Genomic DNA, 13,424 nt, shown 5'->3' with positions numbered 1-13,424 from the left:
CACGACGGTGTTGAAATGGGCTGAAATTTGGCAGGTTGATTGGAAACGGTACGAGAAATTGGACTGATACAGGACAACTATGTTTGGAGTTTGAAGAAGTGCTGGGCAGAAAATTAACCCGCACCAGGGGCAATTTCGTCATTTGTCGCGATGGTGTCGGAATGGGCTGAAATTTGGCAGGTTGATTGGAAACGGTACGAGAAATTGGACTGATACAAGACAACTATATTTGTAGTTTGAAGAAGTGTTGAGCAGAAAATTAACCCGCACCAGGGACAATTTCGCCATTTGTCGCGGCGGTGTCGGAATGGGTTGAAATTTGGCAAGTTGATTGTAAACGGCACAACAAATTGAAGAAGTGCTGGACAAAAAATTAACCTGCACCAGCGGTAATTTCGTCATTTGTCGCGATGGTGCCGTAATGACCTGAAATGTGGCTAGTTGATTGGAAATGGCCCGAGAAATTGGACTGATATATGACAGCTAGCTTTGGGGTTTGAAGAAGTGCTGGACAGAAAATTAACCCGCACCATGGGCAAGTTCGTCATTTGTCGCGATGGTATCTGAATGGGCTAAAATTTCACAGGTTGATTGGAAACGATACGAGAAATTGGACTGATACAGGACAACTAGCTTTGGAGTTTGAAGAAATGCTGGACAGAAAATTAACCCGCACTAGGGGCAATTTCATCATTTGTCGCGATGGTGTCGGAATGGGCTGAAATTTGGCAGGTTGATTGGAAACGGTACGAGAAATTGGACTGATACAGGACAACTATGTTTGGAGTTTGAAGAAGTGCTGGGCAGAAAATTAACCCGCACCAGGGATAATTTCATCATTTATCGCGACGGTGTCGGAATGGGTTGAAATTTTGCAGGTTGATTGTAAACGGCCCAAGAAATTGAAGAAGTGCTGGACAAAAAATTAACCCACACCAGCGGTAATTTCGTCATTTGTCGCGATGGTGCCGGAATGAATTGAAATGTGGCAGGTTGATTGGAAATGGCCCGAGAAATTGGACTGATATATGACAGCTAGCTTTGGAGTTTGAAGAAGTGTTGGATAGAAAATTAACCCGCACCAGGGGCAATTTCGTCATTTGTCGCAATGGTATCGAAATGGGCTAAAATTTGGCAGGTTGATTGGAAACGGTACGAGAAATTGGACTGATACAGGACAGCTATGTTTGGAGTTTGAAGAAATGCTGGACAGAAAATTAACCCACACCAGGGGTAATTTCGTCTTTTGACGCGACGGTGTCGGAATGGACTGAAATTCGGCGAGTTGATTGTAAACGGCCCAAGAAATTGGACTGATATAGGATAGCTAGCTTTGGGCTTTGAAGAAGTCCTGGACAGAAAATTAACCCGCAACAGGGGCAATTTCGTCATTTGTCGCGATGATGTCGGAATGAGCTGAAATCTAGCAGGTTGATTGTAAACAGCCCAAGAAATTTCACTGATATAGGACAGGTAGCTATGGAGTTTGAAGAAGCGCTGGACAAAAAATTAACCTGCACTAGGGATAATTTCGTCATTTCTAGCGACGGTGTCGGAATGGGCTGAAATTTGGCATGTTGATTTTAAACGGCCCAAGAAATAGGACTGATATAGGACAGCTAGCTTTGGAGTTTGAAGAAGTGCTGGACAGAAAATTAACCTGCACTAGGGGCAATTTCGTCATTTGTCCCGATGGTGTCGGCATGGGCTGAAATTTGGCAGGTTGTTTGGAAACAGCTCGAGAAATTGGACTGATATAGGACAGCTAGCTTTGGAGTTTGAAGAAGTGCTGGACAGAAAATTAACCAGCACTTGGGGCATTTACATCATTTATCGCGACGATGTCGGAATGGGCTAAAATTCGGCGGGTTGATTGGTAACGTCCCGTAAAATTGGAATGATATAGGACAGCTAGCATTGGAGTTAGAAGAATTGTTGGAAAGAAAATTAACCCGCACCAGGGGCAATTTCGTCAGTTGTCGCGACGGTGTCGGGATGGGCTGAAATTTGGCAGGTTGATTGGAAACGACCCGAAAAATTTGACAGATAGAGGACAGCTAGCTTTGGAGTTTGAAGAAGTGCTGGACAGAAAATTAACCTGCGCCAGGGACAATTTCGTCATTTACCGCGACGGTGTCGAAATGGGTTGAAACTTGGCAGGTTGATTGTATACGGCCCAAGAAATTGGGCTGATATAGTACAGCTAGCTTTGGAGTTTGAAGAAGTGCTGGACCGAAAATTAACCCGCACTAGAGGGAATTTTATCGTTGTCGCGACGGTGTCAAAATGGTTTGAAATTTTGGCAGGTAGATTGGAAACGGCCCGAGAAATTGGACTGGTATAGGACTGCTAGCTGTGGAGTTTGAAGAAGTGTTGGATGGAAAATTAACCCACACCAGGGACAATTTCGTCATTTATCACGACGGTGTCGCAATGGGCTAAAATTTGGCAGGTTGATAGGAAACGGGCCGAGAAATTGGAATGATATAGGATAGCTAGCTTTGGAGTCTGAAGAATTGTTGGACGAAAAATTAACCCGCACCTTGGACGGATATAGGACAACAAGCTTTTGGAGTCTGAAGAAGAGCTAGATAGAAAATTAACCTGCACCAGGTGCAATTTCATCATTTGTCGCGACGGTGTCAAAATGGGCTGAAATTTGGCAGGCTGATTGGAAACGGCCCAAGAAATAGGATTGATATAGGACACCTAGCTTTGGAGTTTGAAGAAGTGCTGGACAGAAAATAAAGCAGCACCAGGGATGATTTCGTCATTTGTCACGACGGTGTCGAAATGGGCTAAAATTTAGTAGGTTGATTGGAAACGGTACGAGAAAATGGACTGATATAGGATAGCTAGCTTTGGAGTTTGAAGAACTGATGGACAGAAAATTAACCAGCACTAGGGGCAATTTTGTCATTTGTAGCGACGATGTCGGAATGGGCTGAAATTTGGCAGGTTGATTGGAAATGGCCCGAGGAATTGGACTAATATAGGACAGCTGGCTTTGGAGTTTGAAGAAGTGCTGGACAAAAAATTAACCCGCACTAGGGGTAATTTCGTCATTTGTGCGACGGCATCGAAATGGGTTGAAATTCGGCAGGTTGACTGGAAACGGCCTGCGAAAATAGACTGATATAGGACAGCTAGTTTTGGAGTTTGAAGAAGTATTGGACAAAAAATTAACCCGCACCAGGGGCAATTTCGTCATTTGTCGCGACAGTGTCGAAATGAACTGAAATTTGGCCGGTTGATTGGAAACGGTCCGATAAATTGGACTGATACAGGACAGCTAGCTTTGGAATTTGAGGAAGTATTTGACAGAAAATTAACCCTCACTAGGGGTAATTTCATCATTTGTCGCGACGGTGTCGAAATGGGTTAAAATTTTCAGGTTGATTGTAAACGGCCCAAGAAATTTGAGAAGTGCTGGAATGAAAATTAACCCGCACCTGGGGCAATTTCGTCATTTGTCACGATGGTGTAGGAATGGGTTGAAATTTGGCAGGTTGATTCTAAACGGCCCAAGAAATAAGACTAATATAGGACAGCTAGCTTTGGAGTTTTAAGAAGTGCTGGACAGAAAATTAACCTGCACCAGGGGCAATTTCATCATTTTTCGCGACAGTGTCGGCATCGGCTAAAATTTGGCAGGTTGATTGAAAATGACCCAAGAAATTAGACTAATATAGGACAACTAGCTTTGGAGGTTGAAGAAGTGCGGGACAGAAAATTAACCCACACTAGGGGCATTTTCATCATTTGCCGCGACGATGTCGGAATGGGCTAAAATTTGGCTAGTTGATTGGTAACGGCTCGAGAAATCGGAACGATATAGGATAGCTAGCATTGGAGTTTGAAGAAGTGTTGGAAAGAAAATTAACCCGCACCAGGGGCAATTTCGTCATTTTTCGCGACGGTGTTGGAATGGGCTGAAATTTGGCAGGTTGATTGTAAACATCCCAAGAAATTAGACTGATATAGGATAGCTAGCTATGGAGTTTGAAGTAGTGCTGGACAGAAAATTAACCGGCACCAGGAGCAATTTCGTCATTTGTCGCGACGGTGTCGGAATGGGCTAAAATTTGGCAGGTTGATTTTAAACGGCCCAAGAAATTGGACTAATATAAGACAGCTAGCTTTGGAGTTTGAAGAAGTGCTGGATAGAATATTAACCTGCACCAGGGGCAATTTCGTCATTTGCCACGACGGTGTCGCATGGGCTGAAATTTGGCATATTGATTGGAAACGGCCCGAGAAATTGGACTGATATAGGACAGCTAGCTTAGGAGTTTAAAGAAGCGTTGGACAGAAAATTAACCCGCACTAGGGGCAATTTCGTCATTAGTTGCGACGGTGTTGGAATGGGTTAAAATTTGGCAGGTTGATTGTAAGCGGCCCAAGAAATTGAAGAAGTGCAGGACAGAAAATTAACCCGCACTAGGGGCAATTTCGTCATTTGTCGCGACGGCGCCGGAATGGGCTGAAATTTGACAGGTTGATTTTGAATGGCCCAAGAAATAGGACTGATATGGGAAAGCTAGCTTTGGAATTTGAAGAAGTGCTGGACAAAAAATTAACCTGCACCAGGGGCAATTTCGCCATTTGTCGCGACAATGTCGGCATGGACTGAAATTTGGCAGGTTGATTGGAAACGGCCTGAGAAATTGGACTGATATAGGACAGCTAGCTTTGGAGTTTGAAGAAGTGCTGGACAGAAAATTAACCCACCCTAGGGGCATTTTCATCATTTGTCGTGACAGTGTCGGAATGGGCTAAAACTCGGCAGGTTGATTGGTAACGGCCCAAGAAATTGGAATGATATAGGACAGCTAGCATTGGAGTTTGAAGAAGTGTTGGAAAGAAAATTAACCAATACCAGGTGCAATTTCGTCATTTGTCGTGACGGTGTCGGAATGGGCTGAAATTTGACAGGTTGATTGTAAACATCCCAAGAAATTGGACTGATATAGGACAGCTAGCTATGGAGTTTGAAGAAGTGATGGACAGAAAATTAACCTACACCAGGGGCAATTTCATCATTTGGCGTGACGGTGTCGGAATGGGTTGAAATTTGGCAGGTTGATTTTAAACGGCCCAAGAAATTGGACTGATGTAGGACAACTAGCTTTGGAGTTTGAAGAAGCGCTGGAAAGAAAATTAACCTGCACCAGGGGCAATTTCATCATTTGCCGCGACGGTGTCGGCATGCGCCGAAATTTGGCATGTTGATTGGAAACGGCCCGAGAAATTGGACTGATATAGGACAGCTAGCTTTGGAGTTTGAAGAAGTGTTGGACAGAAAATTAACCCGCACCGAGGGCAATTTCGTCATTTGTCATGACGGTGTCGGAATGGGCTGAAATTTGGCAGGTTGATTTTAAACAGCCTAAGAAATTGGACTGATATAGGACAACTTGCTTTGGAGTTTGATGAAGTGCTGGACAGAAAATTAACCTGCAGCAGGGGCAATATCATCATTTGCCGCGACGGTGTCGGCATGGGCCGAAATTTGGCATGTTGACTGGAAACGACATGAGAAATCGGACTGATATAGGACAGGTAGCTTTGGAGTTTGAAGAAGTGTTGGACAGAAAATTAACCCGCACCGGGGGCAATTTCGTCATTTGTCGCGAAGGTGTCGAAATGGGCTGAAATTTGGCTGGTTGATTGGAAACGGCCCGAAAAATGGGACGGATATAGAGCAGCTAGCTTTGGAGTTTGAAGAAGTGCTGGATAGAAAATGAACCCGCACCATGGACAATTTCATCATTTGTCACGACGGTGTCGAAATGGGTTGAAATTTGGCAGGTTGATTGTATACGGCCCAAGAAATTGGACTGATATAGTACAGCTAGCTTTGGAGTTTGAAGAAGTGCTAGATCGAAAATTAACCCGCACTAGGGGCAATTTCGTCATTTATCGCGACGGTGTCGAAATGGGTTGAAATTTGGCAGGTAGATTGGAAACGGCCCGAGAAACCGGACTGATATAGGACAGCTAGCTTTGGAGTTTGAAGAAGTGTTGGACAAAAAATTAACCCGCACCAGGGGCAATTTAGTCATTTTTTGCAACGGTATTGAAGTGTGATGAAATTTGGGAGGTTGATTGGAAATGGCCTGAGAAATTGGACTGATCTAGGATTGCTAGCTATGGAATTTGAAGAAAAGCTGGACAGAAAATTAACCTGCACTTGGGGCAATTTCGTCATTTGTCGCGACGGTGTCGAAATGGGCTGAAATTCGACAGGTTGATTGAAAACGGCCCACGAAAATGGACTGATATAGGACAGCTAGTTTTGGAGCTTGAAGAAGTATTGGAAAGAAAATTAACCCGCTGTAGGGGTAATTTCGTCATTTGTCCCGACGGTGTTGAAAAGAGCTGAAATTTGGCTGGTTGATTGGAAACGGCCCTAGAAATTGGACTGATAATAGACAGCTAGCTTTGGAGTTTGAAGAAGTGTTGGATAGAAAATTAGCTCGCACCAGGGGCAATTTCGTCGTTTGTCGTGACGGTGTCAGAATGGGTTTAAATTTGGCAGGTTGATTGGAAACGGGCCGAGAATTTGGACTGATAGAGGACAGCTAGCTTTGGAGTTTGAAGAAGTGCTCGAAAGAAAGTCAGCCAGCACCAGTGGCAATTCTATCATTTGTCGCACGATGTCGGAATGGGCTAAAATTTGGCAGGTTGACTGTAAACAGCCCAAGAAATTGGAATGATATAGGACAGCTAGCTTTGGGGTTTGAAGAAGACCCGGGCAGAAAATTAACCAGCACCAGGGGCAATTTTGTCATTTGTCGCGACGATGTCGGAATGTGCTGAAATTTGTCAGGTTGATTGTAAACAGCCCAAGAAATTGTATTGATATAGGACAGCTAGCTATGGAGTTTGAAGAAGTGCTGGACAGAAAATTAACCCGCAATAGGGGTAATTTTGTCATTTGTCACAACGGTGTCAGAATAGGCTGAAATTTGGCAGGTTAATTTTAAACGGCCCAAGAAATAGGACTGATATAGGACAGCGAGCTTTGGAGTTTGAAGAAGTGCTGGATAGAAAATTAACCCACACCAAGGGCAATTTCTTCATTTGTCGCGACAGTATCGAAATGGGCTAAAATTTAACAGGTTGATTGTAAACGGCCCGAGGAATTGGACTGATTTTGGACAGCTAGCTTTGGAGTTTGAAGAAGTGCTGGACAGAAAATGAACCCGCACCAGGGGCAATTTCGTCATTTGGTACGACGATGTCGGAATGGACTGAAATTTCATATGTTGATTGGAAATGGCTTCAGAAATTGGACTAATATGGCATAGCTGGCTTTAGAGTTTGAAGAAGCGCTGGACAAAAAATTAGCCCGCACCAGGGGTAATTTCGTCATTTGTCACGACAGTGTCGGAATGAGCCGAAATTAGGCAGGTTGATTGGAAAGGGCTCGAGAAATTGGACTGATTTTGGATAGCTAGCTTTGGAGTTTGAAGAAGTGCTGGACAGAAAATTAACCCGCACCATGGGCAATTTCGTCATTTGTCGCAACGATGTCGGATAGGGCTGAAATTTTGCAGGTTGATTGGAAACAGCCCGAGAAATTTGATTGATATAGGACAGCTAGTTTTGGTGTTTGAAGAAGTGCTGGATAGAAAATTAACCCGCGCTAGGGGCAATTTCGTCATTTGTCTCGACGGTGTTGAAATTGGCTGAAATTTGGCAGGTTGATTGAAAACGGCTCGAGAAATTGGACTGGTATAGGACAGCTAGCTGTGGAGTTTGAAAAATTGCTGGACCGAGAATTAACCCGCATTAGGGGCAATTTCGTCATTTGTCGCGACGGTGTCGAAATGGGTCGAAATTTTTACAGTTAGATTGGAAACGGCCCGAGAAATTGTACTGATTTAGGACAGCTAGCTTTGGAGTTTGAAGATGTGTTGGGCAAAAAATTAACCCGCACCTGGGGCAATTTAGTCATTTGTTGGAACAGCATCAGAATGGGCTGAAATTTGGGTGGTTGATTGGAAACGGCTCGAGAAATTGGACTGATATAGGACAGCTAGCTTTGGAATTTGAAGAAGTGCTGGACAGAAAATTAACCTGCACCTGGGGCATTTTCGTCATTTGTCGCGACGGTGTCGAAATGGGCTGAAATTTGGCAGGTTGATTTTAAATGGCCCAAGAAATAGGACTAATATAGGACAGCTAGCTTTGGAGTTTGAAGAAGTGCTGGACAGAAAATGAACCCGCACCAGGGGCAATTTCGTCATTTGTTACGACGATGTCGGAATGGATTGAAATTTCAGAGGTTGATTGGAAATGGCTTCAGAAATTGGACTGATATGGCACAGCTGGCTTTAGAGTTTGAAGAAGCACTGGACAGAAAATTAACCCGCACCAGGGGTAATTTCGTCATTTGTCACGACAGTGTCGGAATGAGCCAAAATTAGGCAGGTTGATTGGAAAGGGCTCGAGAAATTGGACTGATTTTGGATAGCTAGCTTTGGAGTTTGAAGAAGTTCTGGACAGAAAATTAACCCGCACCATGGGCAATTTCGTCATTTGTCGCGACCGTGTCGGAATGGGCTAAAAATTGGTAGGTTGATTGGAAACGGCCCGAGAAATTGAACTGATATTCGACAGCTAGCTTTCGAGTTTAAAGAAGTGCTGGATAAAAAATTAACCCACAACTGCGGCAATTTTGTCATTTGTCTCAACGGTGTCGGAATTGGCTGAAATTTGGCAAGTTGATTGAAAACGGCTCGAGAAATTGGACTGGTATAGGACTGCTAGCTATGGAGTTCGAAGAAGTACTGGACAGAAAATTAACTCGCACCGTGGACAATTTCGTCATTTGTCGCGACAGTGTCGGAATGGGCTGATATTTGTGGGGTTGATTGGAAACGGCCCGAGAAATTGGACTGATATAGGACAAATAGCTTTTTAGTTTGAAGAAGTGGTGGACAGAAAATTAACCCACACTAGGGACAATTTCATCATTTGTTGCGACGGTGTCGGAATGGGCTGAAATTTGGCAAGTTGATAGGAAACTGCCCGAGAAATTGGACTTATACAGAACAGCTAGCTTTGAAGTTTGCAAAAGTGCCGGATAGAAAATTAACCAGCCCTAGGGACAATTTCGTCATTTACCGATACGTTGTCGGAATGGGCTGAAATTCGGCAAGTTGATAGGAAACGGCCTGAGAAATTGGACTGATATAGGACAGCTAGCTTTGGAGTTTGAAGAAGTGTTGGACAGAAAATTAACCCGCACCATGGACAATTTCGTCATTTGTAGCGACGGTGTCGGAATTGGTTGAAATTTGACAAGTTGATTGGAAATGGCCCAAGAAATTGGACTGATATAGGACAGCTAGCTTTGGAGTTTGAAGAAGTGTTGGACAGAAAATTAACCCGCACCATGGACAATTTCGTCATTTGTGACGAAGGTGTCGAAATGGTCAGAAATTTTATAGGTTGATTGGAAATGACTCGAGAAATTTGACGGATATAGGACATCTAGCTCTGGTGTTTGAAGAAGTGTTGGACAGAAAATTAACCCTCACCGGGGACAATTTCATCATTTATCACGACGGTGTCGGAATGGGCTGAAATTTGGCAGGTTGATTGGAAATGGCCCGAGAAATTGGAAAGATATAGGACAGCAAGCTTTGGAGTTTGAAGAAGTGGTGGACATAAAATTAACCCACACCAGGGACAATTTCGTTATTTCTCTCGATGGTATCGGAATGGGCTGAAATTCGGCAGGTTGATTGGAAATGGCCCAAGAAATTGAACTGATATAGGACAGCTAGCTTTGGAGTCTGAAGAAGAGCTGGACAGAAAATTAACCTGCACCGAGAGCAATTTTATCATTTGTCGCGACGGTGTCAAAATGGGCTGAAATGTGGTAGGTTGCTTGGAAATGGCCCAAGAAATAGGATTGATAGAAGACAGCTAGCTTTGGAGTTTTAAGAAGTGTTGGACAGAAAATTAACCAGCATCAGCGTCAATTTCGTCATTTGTCACGATGGTGTCGAAATGGGCTGAAATTTGGCAGGTTGGTTGGAAACAATACGAGAAATTGAACCGATATAGGACAGCTAGCATTGGAGTTTGAAGAATTGCTGGATAGAAAATTAACCAGTACTAGAGGCAATTTCGTCATTTGTCTCGACGGTGTCGGAATTGGCTGAAATTTGGCAGGTTGAATGGAAACGGCCCGAGAAATTGCACTGATATAGGACAGCTAGCTTTGGAGTTTGAAGAAGTGCTGGATAGAAAATTAATCCGCACCAGGGGCAATTTCCTCATTTGTGCGACGATGTCGAAATTGCCTGAAATTCAGCAGGTTGATTATAAACGGCCCGCGAAAATGGACTGATATAGGACAGCTAGTTTTGGAGTTTGAAGAAGTGCTGGAAAGAAAATTAACCCGCACCAGGGGCAATTTTGTCATTTGTCGCGATGTTGTCGGAATGAACTGAAATTCGGCTGGTTGATTGGAAACGGCCCGAGAAATTGGACTGATACAGGACAGCTAGCTTTGGAGTTTGAAGAATTGCTAAACAGAAAATTAACCTGCACCCGGGGCAATTTCGTCATTTGTCGCTATGGTGTCGGAATGGGCTGAAATTTGACAGGTTTATTGGAAACGGTATGAGAAATTGGACTGATACAGGACAACTATGTTTGGAGTTTGAAGAAGTGCTGGGTAGAAAATTAACCTGCACAGGGGGCAATTTCTTCATTTGTCGCGACGGTGTCGGAATGGGTTAAAATTTGGTAGGTTGATTGTAAACGACCCAAGAAATTGAAGAAGTGCTGGACAAAAAATTAACCCGCACCAGCGGTAATTTCGTCATTGTCGCGATGGTGCCGGAATGAACTTATAAATGTGGCAGGTTGATTGGAAATGGCCCGAGAAATTGGACTGATATATGATAGCTAGCTTTGGAGTTTGAAGAAGTGCTAGACAGAAAGTTAACCCGCACCAGGGGCAATTTCGTCATTTGTCGCGATGGTATCGGAATGGGCTAAAATTTGGCAGGTTGATTGGAAACGGTACGAGAAATTGGACTGATACAGGATAGCTATGTTTGGAGTTTGAAGAAATGCTGGACAGAAAATTAACCCACACCAGGGGCAATTTCGTCCTTTGTCACGACGGTGTCGGAATGGACTAAAATTCGACAGGTTGATTGTAAATGGCCCAAGAAATTGGATTGATATAGGACAGCTAGCTTTGGGGTTTGAAGAAGTCCTGGACAGAAAATTAACCCGCAACAGGGACAATTTCGTCATTTGTCGCGACGATGTGGAAATGGGCTGAAATTTAGCAGGTTGATTGTAAACAGCCCAAGAAATTTAACTAATATAGGGATGCTAGCTATGGAGTTTGAAGAAGTGCTAGACAAAAAATTAACCTGCACTAGGGACAATTTCGTCATTTCTCGCGACGGTGTCGAAATGGGCTGAAATTTGGCAGGTCGATTTTAAACGGCCCAAGAAATAGGACTGATATAGGACAGCTAGCTTTGGAGTTTGAAGAAGTGCTGGACATAAAATTAACCTGCACTAGGGGCAAGTTCGTCATTTATCGCGACGGTGCCGGCGTGGGCTGAAATTTGGCAGGTTGTTTGGAAACGGCTCGAGAAATTGGACTGATATAGGACATCTAGCTTTGGAGTTCGATGAAGTGTTGGACAGAAAATTAACAAGCACTAGGGGCATTTTCATCATTTGTCTGACGATGTCGGAATGGGCCAAAATTCGACGGGTTGATTGGCAACAGCCCGAGAAATTGGAATGATATAGGACAGCTAGCATTGGAGTTAGAAGAAGTGTTGGAAAGAAAATTAACTCGCACCAGGGGCAATTTCATCATTTGTCGAGACGGTGTCGGAATGGACTGAAATTTGATTTGTTGATTGGAAACGACCCGAAAAATTTGACTGATATAAACAGCTAGCTTTGGAGTTTGAAGATGTGCTGGATAGAAAATTAACACGCGCCAGGGGCAATTTCGTCATTTTCTGCGACGGTGTCTAAATAGGTTGAAACTTGGCAGGTTGATTGTATACGGTCCAAGAAATTGGACTGATATAGTACAGCTAGCTTTGGAGTTTGAAGAAGTGCTGGACCGAAAATTAACCCGCACTAGAGGGAATTTTGTTGTTGTCGCGACGGTGTCGAAATGGGTTGAAATTTGGCAGGTAGATTGGAAACGGCCCGAGAAATTGGACTAGTATAGGACTACTAGCTGTGGAGTTTGAAGAAGTGTTGGACAGAAAATTAACCCACACCAGGGATAATTTCGTCATTTGTCTCGACGGTGCCGCAATGGGCTGAAATTTAGCAGCATTATAGGAAACGGGCCGAGAAATTGGAATGATATAGGATAGCTAGCTTTGGAGTCTGAAGAATTGTGGGATAGAAAATTAACCCACACCAGGGGCAATTTAGTCATTTGTTGCGACGGTGTCGGAATTGGCTGAAATTTGGCAGGTTGATTGGAAACGGCCCGAGAATTATGACGGATATAGGACAGCAAGCTTTGGATTCTGAAGAAGAGCTGGACAGAAAATTAACCAACACTAGGTGCAATTTCATCATTTGTCGCGACGGTGTGAAAATGGGTTGAAATTTGGCAGGCTGATTGGAAACGGCCCAAGAAATAGGATTGATATAGGACAGCTAGCTTTGGAGTTTGAAGAAGTGCTGGACAGAAAATAAACCGGCACCAGGGGTAATTTCGTCATTAGTCACGATGGTGTCGGAATAGGCTGAATTTTGGCAGGTTGATTGGAAATGGTACGAGAAATTAGATTGATATAGGATAGTTAGCTTTGGAGTTTGAAGAAGTGATGGACAGAAAATTAACCAGCACTAGGGGCAATTTCGTCATTTGTAGCGACGGTGTCGGAATGGGCTGAAATTTGGCAAGTTGATTGGAAATGGCCTGCGAAATTGGACTAATATAGGACAGCTAGCTTTGGAGTTTGAGGAAGTGCAGGACAAAAAATTAACCCGCACTAGGGGCAATTTCTTCATTTGTGCGACGGTGTCGAAATGGGTCGAAATTTGGCAGGTTGATTGGAAACGGCCCACGAAAATGGACTGAAATAGGACAGCTAGTTTTGGAGTTTGAAGAAGTGTTGGACAGAAAATTAACCCGCACCAGGGGTAATTTCGTCATTTGTCGCGACAATGACAAAATGAACTAAAATTTGGCCGGTTGATTGGAAACGGCCCGACAAATTGGACTGATACAGGACAGCTAGCTTCGGAGTTTAAAGAATTGTTCGACAGAATATTAACCCGCACTAGGGGTAATTTCGTCATTTGTCGCGATAGTGTCGAAATGGGTTAAATTTTGGCAGGTTGATTGTAAACGGCCCAAGAAATTGATGAAGTGCCGGACGGAAAATTAACCCACA

Source organism: Olea europaea, chromosome 17 (genome assembly GCF_002742605.1).
Source record: "Olea europaea var. sylvestris chromosome 17, O_europaea_v1, whole genome shotgun sequence".
Taxonomy (NCBI): Eukaryota; Viridiplantae; Streptophyta; class Magnoliopsida; order Lamiales; family Oleaceae; genus Olea; species Olea europaea.
The sequence above is the reverse complement of the archived record's forward strand: the minus strand, read 5'-3'. Positions refer to the sequence as shown.